The sequence below is a fragment of the Cryptomeria japonica genome, chromosome 6 (genome assembly GCF_030272615.1).
Source record: "Cryptomeria japonica chromosome 6, Sugi_1.0, whole genome shotgun sequence".
NCBI classification, from domain to species: Eukaryota; Viridiplantae; Streptophyta; class Pinopsida; order Cupressales; family Cupressaceae; genus Cryptomeria; species Cryptomeria japonica.
This window is the reverse complement of record NC_081410.1, coordinates 523886498-523904263: the sequence shown is the minus strand read 5'-3', so window position 1 is coordinate 523904263 and position 17766 is coordinate 523886498.

Sequence of the window (17766 nt, the reverse complement as noted above, 5' to 3'; positions counted from 1 at the left end):
AGGGGTTAGAAGAATCTAGAAGGGGATTAGATTTTGCAATTGGATTTGGTGGATGAGGCAAAATAGGATTTTTATTTAAAATAAAATTAGTTTATTTCAATAAATGTGTGCAAGTTGCGTTTGTAAGAAAATGCAAGTGGGGGGGTTTTTAAATGATTTAAATAAATGTTAATTTATTTAAAAGAGGAAAAGGGGGATTTAATTAAATAAATAGATTTTATTCATTTAATTGATTGTGAATTTGGTATAGTGAATTAAATAAATTGAATAATTTATTTAGTTAATAGGAGAATGTTTGAAGATGAATTAATTAAATATTAATTTAATTAACTGATGGCTAGTGGATTTTTAATTAAATAAATAGCAAATATTCATTTAATTAAACTGGACAGATTTATGTGACTACATTTGCCCCTCTTTGAGACGGTGCGGTTTATCGCGTCGTTTCAAAGAAAGAAAAATAGGTGTGAAGAATACGCCCCATAAATTGTAAATTTAATGGGTGGTATGCCCCCTTGAGAGATGGGCCGAAAAAATTTCAAAAAATCGGGCGATCTCTCGAAAAAGAATGAAAATGGGCAGGGTGGTAGAAGAGAAGAAGTTAATAATGTGGGTGAAAAAGAGAAGAAATCGGGAGTAAAGTGGAGAAATGGGAGGATCGGGAAGGTTACGAGGACCACGACGGTGAGCGGGGGAAAATTACGGTGACTACGAAGGGTTTAAATAGGGAAAAATGGGTGAAAACAGAATCATTTGTGACTGCGACCATTGTGAATCTAGAGCTCTGAAAGTGACTTGTGAGAGGAGCGAGCAGCAGTCAGGATGCCTATACCAGTTGCTGAGCACTGGTTTGAGCGAGTCCGTTGATTCTAGTGGCCAGACGGCTACAGACCAGCAATATGCAAATTTGAAATTTTAATTTTTATGCATTTTTTATACGTTTTTTGCTGAGTCCAAGTTGAGTCAGAGCAATAGCGCTGAAACTATGTTTTGGCACTTTTGCTCAATTAACTAGCACTATTGTGCCGCAATGGTGCTATTGCCCTATTGTTTGAGCGCTTTTATTTTGTTTTAGCGCTATTACATGCATGTTTAGGCATTTTTGATTAATAAGCGCTATTGAGTGCTGATTTGAGTGCTATTGATTTTAATGAGCGCTATTGTGAGGTTGTTTTAGCGTGTTTGAGGTTTGAGCGCTTTCGTATAGCTGATTGAGCACTTTTGATAGGGTTTTAGTGCTATTGTTGATAAACTAGCGCTTTTGTTGGTAAATAGCACTTTTGTGTTTAGGATAGACAGATGCCCTAGTTTGTTTGAATAAAATATTCAGATGCCAATGATGGATGGATGGCGATGTGAAGTGGGAGTTGTTTTGAACCATAGCAGCCTGATGAGACTTAGGTCATTAGGATAAATGTCTGTTGAAGTCTAGGTTGTCATGATTGCTTACCTGTTGAGGCCCGAAGATACTTGATCAAAGTATCTGTTGATAGTCTAGGTTTAAACTTTAAGAAAGTTTGAAAACAAAACAACTAATGAGGAGTGATTGATGCCCATGTGCAGGAGGATCTAGGTGTGTTGCAGTTACGTGAGAGACACTCGACAACACAGGGGTTGCGGGATCAATTGACAGAGGCAGAGATAGATTGTATTTCCATGACTGGATTGTATGAGGTGATGCACATGCTCGTGATTCGTATGAATCATGGATTGATCACAACATTAGCAGAGCGATGGCACAGCAAGACATGCACCTTCCATCTAGCACAGGGGGAGATGACAGTGACCCTAGAGGATGTGTGGTGCATCCTGTGGATTCCGATTCGGGGGGAGCTGGTCACGTATGACAGATCCTGGGGGACCCTTGCAGTTCAGAGGTTCTTTGATGAGGATGTTGTTATTGATGATGGTTCTATTGCATGGGAGGAGATAGCTATGTTATATGAGCCTCTACCAGCAGTTCTATCAGGTATCGTGGGAGGACTTCTGTGTTCAGACAGGCGATCACATGGTTTGGCCGTGGGGTGGGGGCAGGTGATCGAGATGATGATGACCGAGGGGACCTGTTTTGCTTGGGGGTCATGCATGCTAGCACACTTGTATCAGGAGCTCCATGAGGTGGTGTACCAAAGGAGGAGTTCCCTAGCAATGGGAGTGACGCTGCTTCATATTTGGGCTTGGGAGCACCTACCAGTGACTCGACCTGTGAGTCTTAGGTTCCACGCAGTGGATTAGCCATACATGTTTATGTATAGCAGCATGATGAGTCAGCCCCACCTGGGGAAGTTAGAGTGGTGGTAGCGAGCGTTGGACGATCTTGATGTAGTCATATGGCGACCATACCTAGAGTGTGAGCCGTGGGATGATGATGCAGAGGCACTGCCTTATGTATTTATGACTAGATTCTTCATTGGGAGGACATCTTATGATGTGGAGAGACAGGTGCTCGGGAGAGTTCTGAGACAGTTTGGACGGTAGTAGGGACTGCCAAGTGGATCAGGGAAGTATGCGTGAGAGACACAGGAGAGGTATGCATGGGGGCCAATGCTGCCGTATGATCAGGCATTGGCGGAGTTCTAGACGTTGCAGGCAAGACCATGGGACATACGACCGAGGGTCGTGGATGCAGGGGTTTCAGAGGAGTATACACAGTATATTGTGGCCCATCCGATTCCACACATATCAGATCCAGCAGAGTCAGTGCCTGAGTTTGAGGATGAGAGGGGACGAAGGAGGGGGAGGGGAGGAGGGCGAGGTCCGATAGCAGGCCTTGGAGGGAGAGGAGATGATGGAGATGGGGGAGGAGGTGGTGGAGGTGGTGGGTTGGGGTTTTGGATTCAGTGGAGAGGGAGAGGTGGATTGCCCCTACAGATGTCACAGGGACCATTGGTACAGGGAGGAGTGAGATTGGGCAGGAGAGGGATGGAGAGGGAGATACCGAGGGAGAGAGGGGAGGGAGCCACTGGAGAGGGTGGTATAGGTGAGGTTTCTATGGAGATAGGAGAGGGATTAGGTGGAGATGTGCGAGAGTGATTGATAGTTCATTTGCAGTCTCGTCTTGAGGCATCAGATGCATGGGTGGAGGAGTTGGAGGCGGAGGTGGTGGCTAGGGATGTGCAGCTATTTGTACGGGAGTCAGAGCTAGCTGTAGTGCTACAGGAGAGGGATAGTGCAGTGGAGAGATTAGCAGAGCTGCAGAAGAGAGTCCGGATTGGAGTAGGAGCACAAGGGCCTACGGGGGAGGTGATGAGGGAGATGCGGCGAGCACAGGTAGAGATAGATTACTGGCAGGGTTTATATGAGCAGGTGGTGCCAGCTAGTCAGCGAGCACTTAGCTATTCATAGATGCAGCAGGCCAGATCAGAGTGATCACAGAGGGTGCAGAGCAGTGGGGGTGTGATGGGTCCTTTGCGGAGGGAGAGATCAGGGGATGCAAGAGTGAGTGGTGGTTTGATGAGGCCTCCATGGAGAGATGGATCAAGTGGTGCGGGCACCAGTGGGGGAGCAGGTGGTGATGGTGGTACAGCATCTGGCCAAAGTGGCGTTTGAGAGAGCATTTTTGCATATATGTATTGTATCATTGTTTATTTTTTGGACTGTATCTTGGATGGCTCTTGGTAGCTGATTTTGTAGACTTCATTGTACTCTGATATATGAGATGATATATATGAGGAGATCCCATATTTTGATGATATGCATTTGATATGTATGGATGTTTATGCAGGATGATGAGTTATTGCTTAGATGGATATGTGTACATGTATGCATTTGATGATATGTTTCTTATATGCTTGTGTTTATGATGATTTATGATGTGGGATACTGACATATGAATGCAGGTTTATATATGTGTATGATTTGTTTGATTTTTGATGTAATTCTTTATGTATGTAATGCCATGATGATAATGTATGCTTATGATAAGTTATGAACAAGATTTGTGGTGTTTCCTATTTTGGTATAAGGATGAGATAATGATATGTAATGATGTTAATGTAATGAATGAATGAATGATGTTATGTATGAATATGCATCTAGATGTTTGTTAAATGAATGCAATATGGATAAACAAAATATAAAGTACAAATGTTTATATGATGATGTCTAAATGAATGCATATGTATAATGGATATATAACATGAACCAATGTGTTTGTGTAAACAAATAGTTTTATGATTCTAAATTCTTAAATGTGTTGTAGTAAAAATGATAATGTGAGGATAATGTAACTCATGGTTTTAATAACTGCACCTTAATGCAATTAAAAAGGGATAATGAATGTAATGTAAAATGAATCCAAAAAAATGAGTATAATAAGACACTTAATAATGGATGAATGAATGCACCTTTTAACTAATGAATAGATAAATGAATGTATCCAATGGTAAATGATAAAGGATAATGAAATGATAATGGATAACTGACACTAAATAAATGCATAGTAAATGGTTTAATATAATCAAGGATAATTTGATCCCATGAATGAGTCTAATTATTATGATTATGCAATGATGCAAATGATTTTAATGAAGATTAATGTCAATAAGCTAAATGAACTAGATGTAATTTAAAAAAATGACATGAATGTACTTAATGCAAAATGCAACTAAATGTAATGATGATAGGAGTATGAAGAATGCAAGGTTTTTGAGACTTTGCATGATGCATTGATGATGTATCAGAGTACTTGGTCGTGATTGTATCCAAGACCAGCTTAATGTTTCACTTTTTGCATATAAATACCACATATGAATGAGTGAATGGATGGGTGATATGCAATATATAAACAGATGAGATGAAATGATGATCCATAGTGCTCTATTTTCATCATTGAGCTTTTTAAAATGTTGGAAGAGAATATAAGCATCTTGACATAATGGCTCAAGATGACCTGAGTATTTCTTACATGGATTTGATATAGCAAGTTAATACAAATGACTTGATACAAGGGTCAAGTCGACCAGAGTATTGCTTGCAGAATAGACAAGGATCATCTCCGTTCATGCATGACTTGGATCGTCCTCCTTGATCTTGAATTGATCATATCCTGAGACAAGTGCATACCATAATAAGAAATAAAACCTTTATCTAGTTTGGATGAGGTAGGAGGAACCAAAGAAAGAGCATTGTACCTACAAATAAACAGTATATACATAAAGAATAAAGAATAAGAATCCTTGGTAATGGTTCATGTTCATATGCTCAAGGTATACGTTCTAGTCAGCAAGCCGTAGTGATCTATGACTGAATTTTGCATAAGATCATGTAGCTTAGTGAACTTCCCATGTAAACACCATTAGTACATGCCCCAATACTTCATCGGAATAATGTGCCAAAGATATACAAACAATGTTGAAAGATCTTGATACAGATAAACGAATGATTGTACTCACAAATCAACCAAGTATTTGATAGCTTAACATAATTTTCTTGTCAAAGAAAACATCACTTTTGTCTTTGTTTTGGTAAGGAAGGATGCATCCTTGTTAAAGACAATTTCCGATTTGTTGATGTTGATTGTGTGGTTTGATTGGTAAATGGTCATTGTGTGAGTATTATGTCATTGTTTGTTTGGTATCTATTTGGATGAGTATGTACAATGTGTTGCCATGTTTTTGATTGATTTTTTTATGTTTTCTGATGTTTTTGGATTTTGTTAATTGTTTTGAATGTTTTTTGGATTTTGTGAGATAGTTTTCCAATGTTTTTGGTATTTTATGAGATAGTGTTGAATGTTTTACCCAATGAATCACCAGGATTGTAGAATCCACTTCCATCAACTAGTTTTAAGGGCATTGCCCCCAAGTTTAGACATGACTATAAAAAGCAGGATGCGGGATGCATGCAGTATCTTCTTAGATGTTGTAGATCTATAACTAGCCATGGTTGATGGTTGGATGTATGCATGAAGTAGATGTGATCGCAACAAGTTTTAAAGATAATGGAGCCATATCTTTTTACGAGTGGCACCTGTTTGCCAGGTTTTCACCATCGTACTTACCCAAGGTGCCACCAGAGTGGTTGTTCACTGTTTGGATGCATGATTTTTCTTGACTTTTTTGATGTTCTTGTATTTTCTTCATGTCATTTCTCTGGATGTTTTTGGTATTTTTTCCAGTATATATGGGAGCCTAATGCTCCGTGCAGCTTATGTGTAAAACCGTTTGAGGTGCATGTTGTTGATCGGATCTGCTAGTGGCTCTCCTTCTGATGTAGCCAACTGATATTCCCCAAACCCAAATACAGCAATGACAACATATGGTCCCAGCCAATTTGATTCAAACTTGCCCTAATGTTCTTTGTTTGGTTGGTTGTGAGGATTCTCTTGGAGAACAAGATCACCTACCTCAAATGTACATGATCTAACTCGATGATTATAATTTTTGCTCATGCGCTGCTGATAGGCTTTGAGATGGTTGTATGCAGCTTGTCGCTTCTCATCTAGTAACTCTAAGTCCTGAAGATGGGATACTCTGTAGGCTTCATCATCAATGAGATTATGTAAGGAAATCCGTAGTGGTGGTATCTTGACCTCAATAGGCAAGATGACTTCTGCACCATAGACCAATGAATAAGGAGTTGCACCTGTAGGGGTTTGAATGCTAGTTCGATATGCCCATAGTGCTGGATTCAATTGAACATGCCAATCACGACCGGCATCATTGACTGTCTTCTTGAGTATTCTTAATATGTTTTTATTTGATGCTTCGGCCTGACCATTTCCTTGTGGGTAATAAGGGGTGGAAAAGCATTGTTGGATGTGAAATTTCTCATAGAGTTCACGAACATCCTGATTTTTGAAAGGAAGACTGTTATCTGTGATGATGGACATGGGTACACCATATCGGCAAATGATGTAATTGAGGATGAATGAGGCAATCTGCTTGCTGGTGACTTGGGTGAGTGGAATAGATTCAATCCACTTTGTGAAGTATTCGGTAGCGGTAATGATAAATTTATGGTCGTTGGATGAAGATGGATGAATTTTACCCACAAGATCAAGTCCCCATTGACAAAAAGGCCATGGTGTTGTGATTGGTTGCAGTTCCTATGCTGGTGCATGTATCAGGTCTCCATGAACTTGGCATTTCTTGCACTTTCTAACAAAGTAGTAGGAGTCCTTTTCCATAGATGGCCAATAGTATCCAGCTCGCATGATCTTCTTGGCTAGTGACGGGCCACTTGAGTGAGTCCCACAAATTCCTTCATGTACCTCTTCCAAGGCCTTTGTTATCTCATCCTGATCTAAACATCAAAGGAGAGTACCATCAAGACTACGTCGGTATAGGGTTTTGGCAATAATGGTATATCAAGCAGTTTGGTGAATGAAGGTTTTACGGTGGTTATTCGATTGGTTGGGAGGAAGGGTATGATTGCGGAGATAGGTGTAGAACTCACCGTACCATGGGGATTTACAACCAACAAGGCAACATATCATTTCAAATTTGGGGATATCATAAACAGGAATCCAAAGCTGTTCTACCAAGAATTCGTAGCATGTTGAATTCTATGGAAGATCTAGGAGAGATGCGATGGTAGCCATAGCGTCACCAGCTCGATTCTAATCTCTTGGTATCTGCTCAAAAGTGATAGTAGTAAATAATGTCTTTAGAGTGTCCACCATTTGCTTATATGGCATGAGTTTATCATCCTTGGTCTGATATTCATCTATTGCTTGTTGAATGACCAGTTGGGAGTCGCCATATACTTGTAGTTCTTGTAATTTCCATTGTACGGCTAGCCTGAGTCCTGTGATCAAGGCCTCATACTCTACTATGTTGTTTGTGCATGAAAATGTGAGCCTGTAAGACTTCAGGATGCTATCACCTTGAGGTGTGATAAACAGAATGCCTGCCCCCAAGCCATGCCTAGTGTATGAACCATCAAAGTATAGTTTCCATGGTTGTGCTATTGTGATCATGAATATCTCTTCATCTGGAAAATTGGAAATGAGAGGATGATCACCTATGAGTGGTGCATCAGCCAACTGATCTGCAATAACTTGACCTTTGATAGCTTTATGGTCTACATACTTGATATCAAATTCACTTAGAATCATCACCCATTTGGCCAAGCAGCCTGTCAATGTTGCTTTGCTGAGTAAATACTTGAGTGGATCAATCTTTGTAATGAGTTGTACTTTGTGTGTTAACAGATAGTGTCTCAGTTTAGTTGCTGCCAAGATTACTACTAGGCAAGATCACTCAATAGGGGTGTAATTGAGTTCATAGCCAACTAGTGTGCAAGAGATGTAGTAAACAGCACACTCTTTTCCTTCTGCATTATGTTGTGCTAGTAGTACACCCAATGCTTTACTTGTCACTAAGATATAGAGTAACAACGGTCTACTTGGATCTGGTGGGATCAACAATGGTGGATTCATGAGATAGTCTTTAAGCATCTAAAATGCTTGTTGGCATCAGGCATCCCACTGAAAGCGGATGTTCTTGTGTAGCAGGTGTGTGAATGGGTGACACTTATCAGCCAATTGTGCAATGAATCTTTGGATGGATTGAAGCCGCCCTTGTAATGTCCTTAGCTGACTGATATTCTTTGGAGGTGGCATGTCCATGATTGCTTCTACCTTTGTTGGGTTGGCCTCAATACCTTTGCTTGAGACAATGTATCCTAGAAGCTTCCCAGAGGTTACTCCAAAGACACATTTCTTTGGGTTGAGTTGAACACGGTATTGTTCCAGTCTATCAAATATTTTATCTAATATGTTGAGATGACCTTCTCTAGTGAGTGATTTTGCTAGTAAGTCATCAACATAATCTTCCATCATAGTATGCATCATGTCATGGAAGATGGTGGTCATTGCTCATTGATAGGTTGCTCCTACATTCTTGAGACCGAAAGGCATTAGATTCCAGCAATATGTGCCCCATGGACATGTGAAGGCTATCTTATGTTGGTCTTCTAGTGCGATCTTTATCTGATTGTATTCTGAAAAGCCATCCATGAGTGAAAGCATGGCATGTCCTGCTGTCAGATCCACTATGATGTCGATATTTGGTAGGGGGAAGTCATCCTTAGGACAGGCCTTATTCAGATCTCTGAAGTCAGTACAAATGTGGATGCCCCCTTTTAGTTTGCCGATAGGAACAATGTTGGATATCCAATCCACATAATCAATGGGTCTAATGAAACCAACATCCAGGAGTTTCTTAAGTTCTTCTTTGACTAGCACTGCAATCTAGGGATGCATCTTGTGAAGCTTCTGCTTGACAGGTTTGGCTCCTTTTGCTACTGTGAGGTGATGCATGACTAAATCAGGATTAAGACCAGGCATGTCTACATATGACCACGCAAAGTTAATTTGACATTTTTGAAAGAACTCTATAAATTTAGGTTGTTCCTCTGGAGTGAGAAGAGATGCTAGATGTATGAGGTGAGGATTTTCAGGAGTCCCCACATTGTATTCTTTGGTTTCCTCGATGAGAATCATTGATCATTCTTATTGTGTACTAGCAGGGAGAATGTCAAACCCTTCATCCTCAGGTGCCTCAGAGAGGTTTTCACCATTGGATACGCTCTTTCTTTTTACTTTTGTTGGATCAAATAGTGCCACAGTGTGGTTTTCACTAGAAGATCCATGTTTTATTGTTATATTTTTGCAGATGAAAGGTTTGGCATCCACCCCAAAGTATGCTATGCTATTAAGTTCTATGGTGAATCCAGCTTTGTGATCCCTGCTTGGTAGGTTATCCCGTAATTCTAAAAAGTCAAGACATGGGGGATTTGGTTGGTTCCATTTGATGAGTTCAAGGTGAATAATGGGCATTACTTCATCGATTAGGTTAAATGCGTTAGATGTATCAGTGAGGGTTAAGACGTTATGGTGAAGGTCATTGATGGTACTCTCCCTGTCAGAATCAGACGTAGGATGAGACGTAGGGTCTGTGGAAGATGTTTCTAGTTCAGGAACCCATGTGGTCTTTATCTATGCTTCTCCATAAATAGGGATATCTTTGTGTGGCAGAGGTAGTGATGCATCTTCCTCATCTGAAGTGTTAAGTTGTACAGAATCAAATTCCCACTCATGTGAGTCGATCTCTGAATCACTTTCCATCATCCGATTACTATACCATACTAGGATGTCCTTTGAGTTAAATATTGCAGGGGTGATCGATTGATGTACCTTTGTAGTGATCGGTGCTGCAGGAAGGTCGATGGGGATTAAAGAATCTGGTACAGGGAGTATCGGTAGTGTTGACTCAGTGGCTTTAGCTGGAACTGCTGGTGCCATAGATGCTACTGCGGGTTCCGATATAGTTGCTGCTACTAATGGTACTATTGATGGGATTACTAGTTCACTTGGTGGGATGATTGGTATTGTAGATGGTGGTGTTGGGGTTTTGAGCCTCGGTGGGGTAGTTGGGATGGTGCTTGATGCTCCTTTAATAATGAAAGGTGTCCTTTTTGCAGTAGGCTGACATAATGGTTTGCTAGGTTTTCCTTTGAATTTGAGTTTAGGAAAGATCTCTTTTTCAAAGCCTAGGCTTGTATTACCTTTGGGTTTTAATTCTGGCAGCAGAGGTTCATGTCATCCTTGTTTGCAATATCCCAAAGCACTTTGACCATCATACCCCATTCTTTGCATAATGAGGAGACCTTTGCCATACTAATCCATAGGAAGTTTAACTTGCAGTATATCAGTGGTGATGGGATCTTTATAGATCCATTCCGCTAAGTCCTCATCTTGGGTTTCTTCTTCTTGAATTTTTCCAAGGATGAAAGGCGTCAAAGCACATGCTGGCGTGATTAGTGGTTGCTGGAGTACCTACTATGGTTTACCATGTGTTCTAGGAGAAGTGGGCATCTGTCCCACACAAAAGAGTTGACTCAAGTTGTATTCCCCAGGACCTTCCTCTGCTATTTTCATTTTAAGATTTTCTTGCTTTGGTATAGTGGTGTTCGAACTGGCAAGAGAGGCGGGACTTATATATGACATGGAGGAAATGGCTTCTCTATTGTTAGGAATGGTAATCTTTAGTTGATGGCTAATATTATGGCAATACGCAAAGGGATTTGCATCGCCCAGGATTGTGATCTCTACACCATTATGTGGGAACTTGATACATTGATGGTAGGTAGATGGAACGGCTTGCATGGCATGTATCCAAGCTCTTCCTAACAATAGATTGTATGGCAGAGGAAGGTCTAGAACCTGACAAATGATGTGCTTTACCACAGGGCCTACTCGGATTGGTAGTACCACAACTCCTCTGGAGGAACGCTCTACATCGTCATAGGCTTTGATTGTGATCTTCTTATGAGGATCCACTGATTCTATGGCATATCCCAATGCTATGACCAACTGTAGTGTACAAATATTCAGGCCTGCTCCATTATCGATCAAGACTCACTTGATCCTATGTTGGTTGATGAAGCCTTCAATGTGTAGCGAAGCGTTATGAGGTTGCTGGAAGGAAGAGTTGTCACTTTCAAAAAAAGTGAGACAAGGTGATGACTTTAGACTTCCAACCATGGCTTGGAATTGGTCTGTATTCAGGTTTGCAGGGACTGATGCCTCTTGGAGTGCTTGATCCAAGATTGTGTTTATGAGATGGCGATAGGCGCAAGAGCTCTAAAATGGATATAAGCGTGGGCATTTTATCTAATTGTTCCACAAGATTATACTGCTTTGGGATGGAGGTGGTGCCTTGTGGAGCTGCCTTTATGGTAACTTTGCCGCGACGTGTAACAACATTGCAATTGGAGTTGGGATTTTTGAAGGTTATAGTTGCAACTTGTTCACTAGCATCATACAGGTGATTTACAGTACATAATTATATGTAGCCTGTGTATAATCCATGGTATCAGTGCCTCGCCTGGAAGTGGAAGGACCCCTTTGATCTTGTGATGGAAGTGGATTTTTGAACATCAGATGATCATTATTGGTTGTTTTTGGGTCATGTCCTTCTATTTCAATTTCTCCTCAATCAATAAGATCTTGAATGAGATCTTTCAATCAGTGACAATTACTTGTCTTGTGTCCTCTCCCTTGATGGAATTCACATTGTTCAGTATCTCTTCGCCATGCCGGTTTGACCTGAGGCTCATAGTTTGATAGTTTAGGTAGAGTGACCAAATTTTGAGAAATGAGTTGTCGCAATACTATTTCAATGGGTTCCCCTAAGGGAGTGTATGTTCGTTTTTGTTTTTGATGACGAGGTCTAGGTTCATCATGAGATGTGATGTGGCCTTGATTCAAAGGAACATTTGTGTTGTTCTGAGGTGGAGGATTTTGTCCTGCAAACCGAACCACAGGTTGTGAACTTTGTATAGTCCTAGCATCCACAAGCCCATCGTTGACGATATTCTTGTTTTTGTTCCAGAAGCTTGGTTTATTGCTATTGAAGTGTGGGCAAGGACTATCCTTTGGTTCATTATAGATTTTGATGAGTCCTTTCTTGATGAGTGCCCGTTCACATTTCAAACCCTTGGTGATCATATATTAAAAGAGTCTGTGTTTTTGACATCCAAGTAAAATTTCATTTCTTCATTTAAGTTGGAAATGAATATTTCCACTAGTTCTCATTTAGGAAACTGAAGAGAACGTCTGCTAGACATTTGACACCATCGTTGCAGGAATACTGAGAATAGTTCACCTGGTTTTTGTTTAGTGTTGCACAGATCAGCCATGGTGATGTCACATTCAATGTTATGAGAGTAATGAGCTAGGAACTTCTGGATGAGTTCCTCAAATGTTCTAATGCCACTTGGTAGTCGGGAAAACCATGATGTGGTTGTTCCTCCCAAGCTTTGGGGAAAGAGGCGCATTAGGTATGTGTCTTCATATGCCACTTCGAGGCAAGCGGAATGAAATTCTTTGACATGGTCACAAGGATCTCCCTTTCCTCTATATTTTTCAAATTTGGGTGTTTCGAATCCTCGTGGAAAGGGTGGCATGTAAAGATTCCTATCGAAAGGATAGGGACATATGTCTTTGAGTGAGAATTGGTTAGTTTTGACACCACTATGAAGTTGTTGGGTGAGATTCTCGACTTGTTGCCACAACATCTCCATTTCAGTTGGAGGAGGAGGTGGTGGGTTACCTCGAGGAATGTTGTATCTGATGGGATCTCTATCTCTTTCCTCTTCATGGTGACTTTGTCATTATGATTCTTGTCTTAATTTGGCAAGATCAAAGTTAGAGGGGAGTTTTTCTCCTTCTTGGACGAGCTTTAAAAAGTGAGCATCCGCATTGCTCCTAAGTATTTTGTCAAAAAGTCTGTTAAAGAGAGGGTTATGCTGGGCCCTTTTATTGTTGTAGGAGTAGGGGTACTTGGGTTTTCATCATTCACATTTCCTCCAAGTGCTTCTTGGAATTCATTGAGATTTTCCTCTTCTTCTTCTTCCATTTCTATTTCTCGTTGCCTTGACTATGGTCGGGTTTGAGCCATTTTGCTTACAAGCTTTTTTTGAAGTTGTGAGAAAATGATGATGAGTTTTTGATGAAATGAGAGATTGATGGTTGGTGAATTGTGTTGTATGTGGATCTCTAGCACTTTTAAGGTAGATGTAACTGAAATTCCTTCTTTGAATTGCTTGCTTGTTTGATAAGTTTTGATGTGATAAGGTGTAGAGAAATCTGAGATGTGTTACAGATTGAACTACCTAGTAATGAGAGGATTCAATCGTGAACTAGTTTTGACCTACGTAGATGTGTCTCTTAGGATGAGCTTATCCTAGATGTAGAAACAATCTAAAAAGTGATGTGATGTTTTTTATTTCAAGCAATATCTAAAAGAGAACTTGGGATAAGAACCTTTTAATGTTTTGAGAGTTGGGACGGATTGATGATGAAGTGATGATGTATGAGCAAGATAATGGATGAAATGTTTTCAACTTCAATAAAAACTTTGTGTCATAAATGGGACAAACTCCACCTCTTCTCTTTCGGGTGTTGGTGGTATTTCTCGAGCTGTATTGTATGTGATACAGACGTTTGGGAAAAAGTTGGGATTAATCTTACCTCCTTGGTTTTTGTGATAACTCAGAGCTCTATATTGCATAAAAGCTCTGTGGTTCAATGATTCTAAATCAAATTCGTTTGTTTTGCCTTGAAGGTAGAGACGCATGTGACGCAAAAAAACTCTATGGGAGACAAAGATTTGTTTATTTATATAGAAGAATTTCCTCCTTTTGATCAAAGCCTTTGAGCTTAATGGTCTTCATTTCAAGTTGATATTCTGATGATGCTTCTTCTTTCGCAAGATGTGAAGAATGGTCATAAAGTTTTGATACTTTTGTTGTTTGCACTTTGTTTTTGATGTTTTTGGTTGTTTTGAGAAATGTTTGGTTGGATGAATACTTTGTTTTTGGAAGTGATTTTTGATTCTTCTTTGACAAGAAAACAAAGCAAGCACACAAACACAAGAATGTTGCCTTAAAAGGCACAAATGAGTATGGGTCTAGATCAACCCAATCCTTGGACTTGTATATGACCCTTCCTTTAGATGTATTTTAAGGTGTATTTCCAAATCCTGAAGTCGGCTCAATTTGTACTTGGTCTTGACTAACACGAAGACATTTCAAACACTTTTTATCCCTAAGGTCAAATGGCCAGTTGTGATAAATTTAGCCCACATCTTGATATTTCTTTGACTTTGGTACTACATACCTTATGAATCCTACCGTGGCAAGTAAGGATCTGATATACTAAGTCTTGCACGAGCATAACAAATAGATGATCCCTATGATGGGGGAGTCACCACTTTTATCAAGTCACAAGTGACTTTTCAAAAAGCTATGTTTCTACTCAAGGAAATATGTATGGTGAGTATCTTGGGAGCAAAACCATCTATGCTCTTGCACTAAATTATATCGCAAATATCCTCAATCAATAGAATAGGTGGGCTACTACTTAAAGGTGTTTAGTCATGTTCGATGTTTTTGGACATAAGTTCATTCTGCAGTGACTCACTTAAGAGCCTTGTAACTGGTGGTGGGGCCCATTTGTCCTTTCAGCCAGTTACACTGTAGGAACAACTATACCCAAGGCTACAACTTTTGCTCTCACCTGATTTTTATAGTGGCTCAAAGGATTTACCGCGTGAGGTCGTTCCCAAGAGTGATGTGTCTCTTGGTAGGCCTCTCTTAAAAAGATAAAATTTTGAGTGTTACTAACACTTTTCACTTGCACCTAGGACCACGAAAGCCAAGGGAGAGGATTGTGTGTGTTAGAATTAGGACCACTCAACCAACCTTTTTGCACAAGTGTGCCAAGCATGAAAAACACTTGTTCTTTTTAATCCATCATTGCAATGTGATCTAACTATTTGGAGATGTTGCTCCAACAGTCATGGTGTTCGTTTTAACTTCAAAGGCAATATGTTTGAGTAAACTAGAATTTGAAATCCTGGTCAACTTAATGAAAAACATATTTGCATGAAGTAAAATCATTTGTAAAAATCAAAACAAGTGGATTGTGTATTTTATGTGCACCAAAAATTGAAGTGTGGATTGTAAATTCTTTAGTTTGATGCAAGAAAATGGAATTGTTGATTTTAAGCACCAAATAAAGTGTGTTTCCTAACTTGTAAGAAAACAAATGTTTGTTTTGTTCAGTTTTAATGCACCAAAGAAATGAGTGACCCTAACTAGAAAACAAGGAAAGTTTGTTTTGTTCAAGTTTTAAAACACCAAAATAAATTTTGTGATTTTAAAGAGTGAGTTTTTAAACCTGCACAAACAACAACCGATTAGTAAAATCCATGTCTAAGGGGGGCTTCCACAAGCCTAAATTTTTTCATTTTTATTATTACAAGGTCCTTTGTACAATGTTCTGTTACAATAGCGAGAGTCTGTGTTTTGAACAGAAGCGCTATTTAACACAAACACGCTAAAAGAAAAAGAAAGACAGAGAGGGCAAAAGCACTGAAACAAGGTCAATAGCACCAAAACAGTTTCAAAAGTGCTAATAATGATGCAATAGCACTATTTTAAGAACAATAGCGCTAGAACAACAAGTATCAATAGTGCTAGAACGCGATCAATAGCGCTAAAGCGCAACCTGTGTGACAATTTCAACATGCAAACATGTTATTGGTTTAAAAAAATGATTTCTTGGGTGTTCGATTCACGTCGGGTTCACCAAATGATGCTTTGCAAAGTGGACAATGTTAGTCTGAGATAAATAACACACACACAAGAAACCATTAGTGTTAATCAATCAAAAACTAATCTAAACAGGCATATCAAAAGAGATACTAAAAACATGAAAACATATTTAACTAAAGAAGGAAATATGATGAGGCATCTCCAAATACCTCCTAACATGCTCTTAGCTTCTTCTCCTTTGTTCCTCTCCTCTCCAAGTTCCAAAATAGTGTAGCTCTCAATAGCTTTTTGCACTATGGATGCTTATAGAGGATTGAGATTTGAGTATTTTGCTTCAAATGGGAAATGAAAAACTAAAATACTAGATGCTATTAAAATGATTGATTTTAACTAAAATAATAAAGATATTAGTTTGCTATGCTAAATGCTCTCTAAAATGCCTATAGGTTAAATGCATACAAGTTTTTCAGGATCTGGATTGTGAAGAAATAGGCTCTATTTATAGGAAAAATGGAGCAATGGATGGTTGAGATTGAGTAATCTTAACAAGGGTCAGGATTGAATGATTTCAAATCCATGTGAGGGCTTTCAACCCAATCCCAAGATGACAAGTGTCAATGTGAGATAGGTTGAGAGGAGAGGGAATAAGCATTAAATGCTTGACATGACTTTGGGAGTTAAAGTCAAGGTTAATTGAATGAATAAACTCTTTATTCAAAGAATAAAGCTTTTATCCAATGGATAAATTCTTGTGCAAAGGCAAGAGGGATAAATATGGTCAAAGCAATAAATCCTTGGGGGGACAAGTTTTGAAATAACCATAAATGGTTATGTAAGAGCCATTAATGGTCATGTAAGAGCCATTAGTGGTCTTTGAAGACTTTAGAGGTTAAGTTGTTTGAACACACAAAGCATTAAATGCTTTTCAAAGACTTTTGAAGTCTTTGAGAAGTGACTCCATTTTGCTTAGGAATGTGACAATAATTAGGGGATGGATTAGGCTAATTAGGAAGGGGTTAGAAGAATCTAGAAGGGGATTAGATTTTGCAATTGGATTTGGTGGATGAGGGAAAATAGAATTTTTATTTAAAATAAAATTAGTTTATTTCAATAAATGTGTGCAAGTTGCATTTGTAGGAAAATGCAAGTGGGGGGGTTTTTAAATGATCAAAATAAATGTTAATTTATTTAAAAGAGGAAAAGGAGGATTTAATTAAATAAATATATTTTATTCATTTAATTGATTGTGAATTTGGTATAGTGAATTAAATAAATTGAATAATTTATTTAATTAATAGGAGACTGTTTGAAGATGAATTAATTAAATATTAATTTAATTAACTGATGGCTAGTGGATTTTTAATTAAATAAATAGCAAATATTCATTTAATTAAACTAGACAGATTTACGTGACTACAACCACATTATCCAATCAATAAACCATTTCCAAGACGTGTCGTGCTGATCTGGAATAGATATCATGTATCGGTCCATAACCTAGACCTATCTGTCGGTAAAGGCAAATCTGTCAACTCGATTAGACCAATAAGCAAAACACCAAATCCAAACATCCAATTCATGTCTTCGACATAGCCAAATGATCTCCAGATGATAACAAGTTATCATCATTGTCGGTGAACAATATATCCTGGTGGTGAACATATACCGGTGACCGTGCATAAGCCACTAACCATGTTG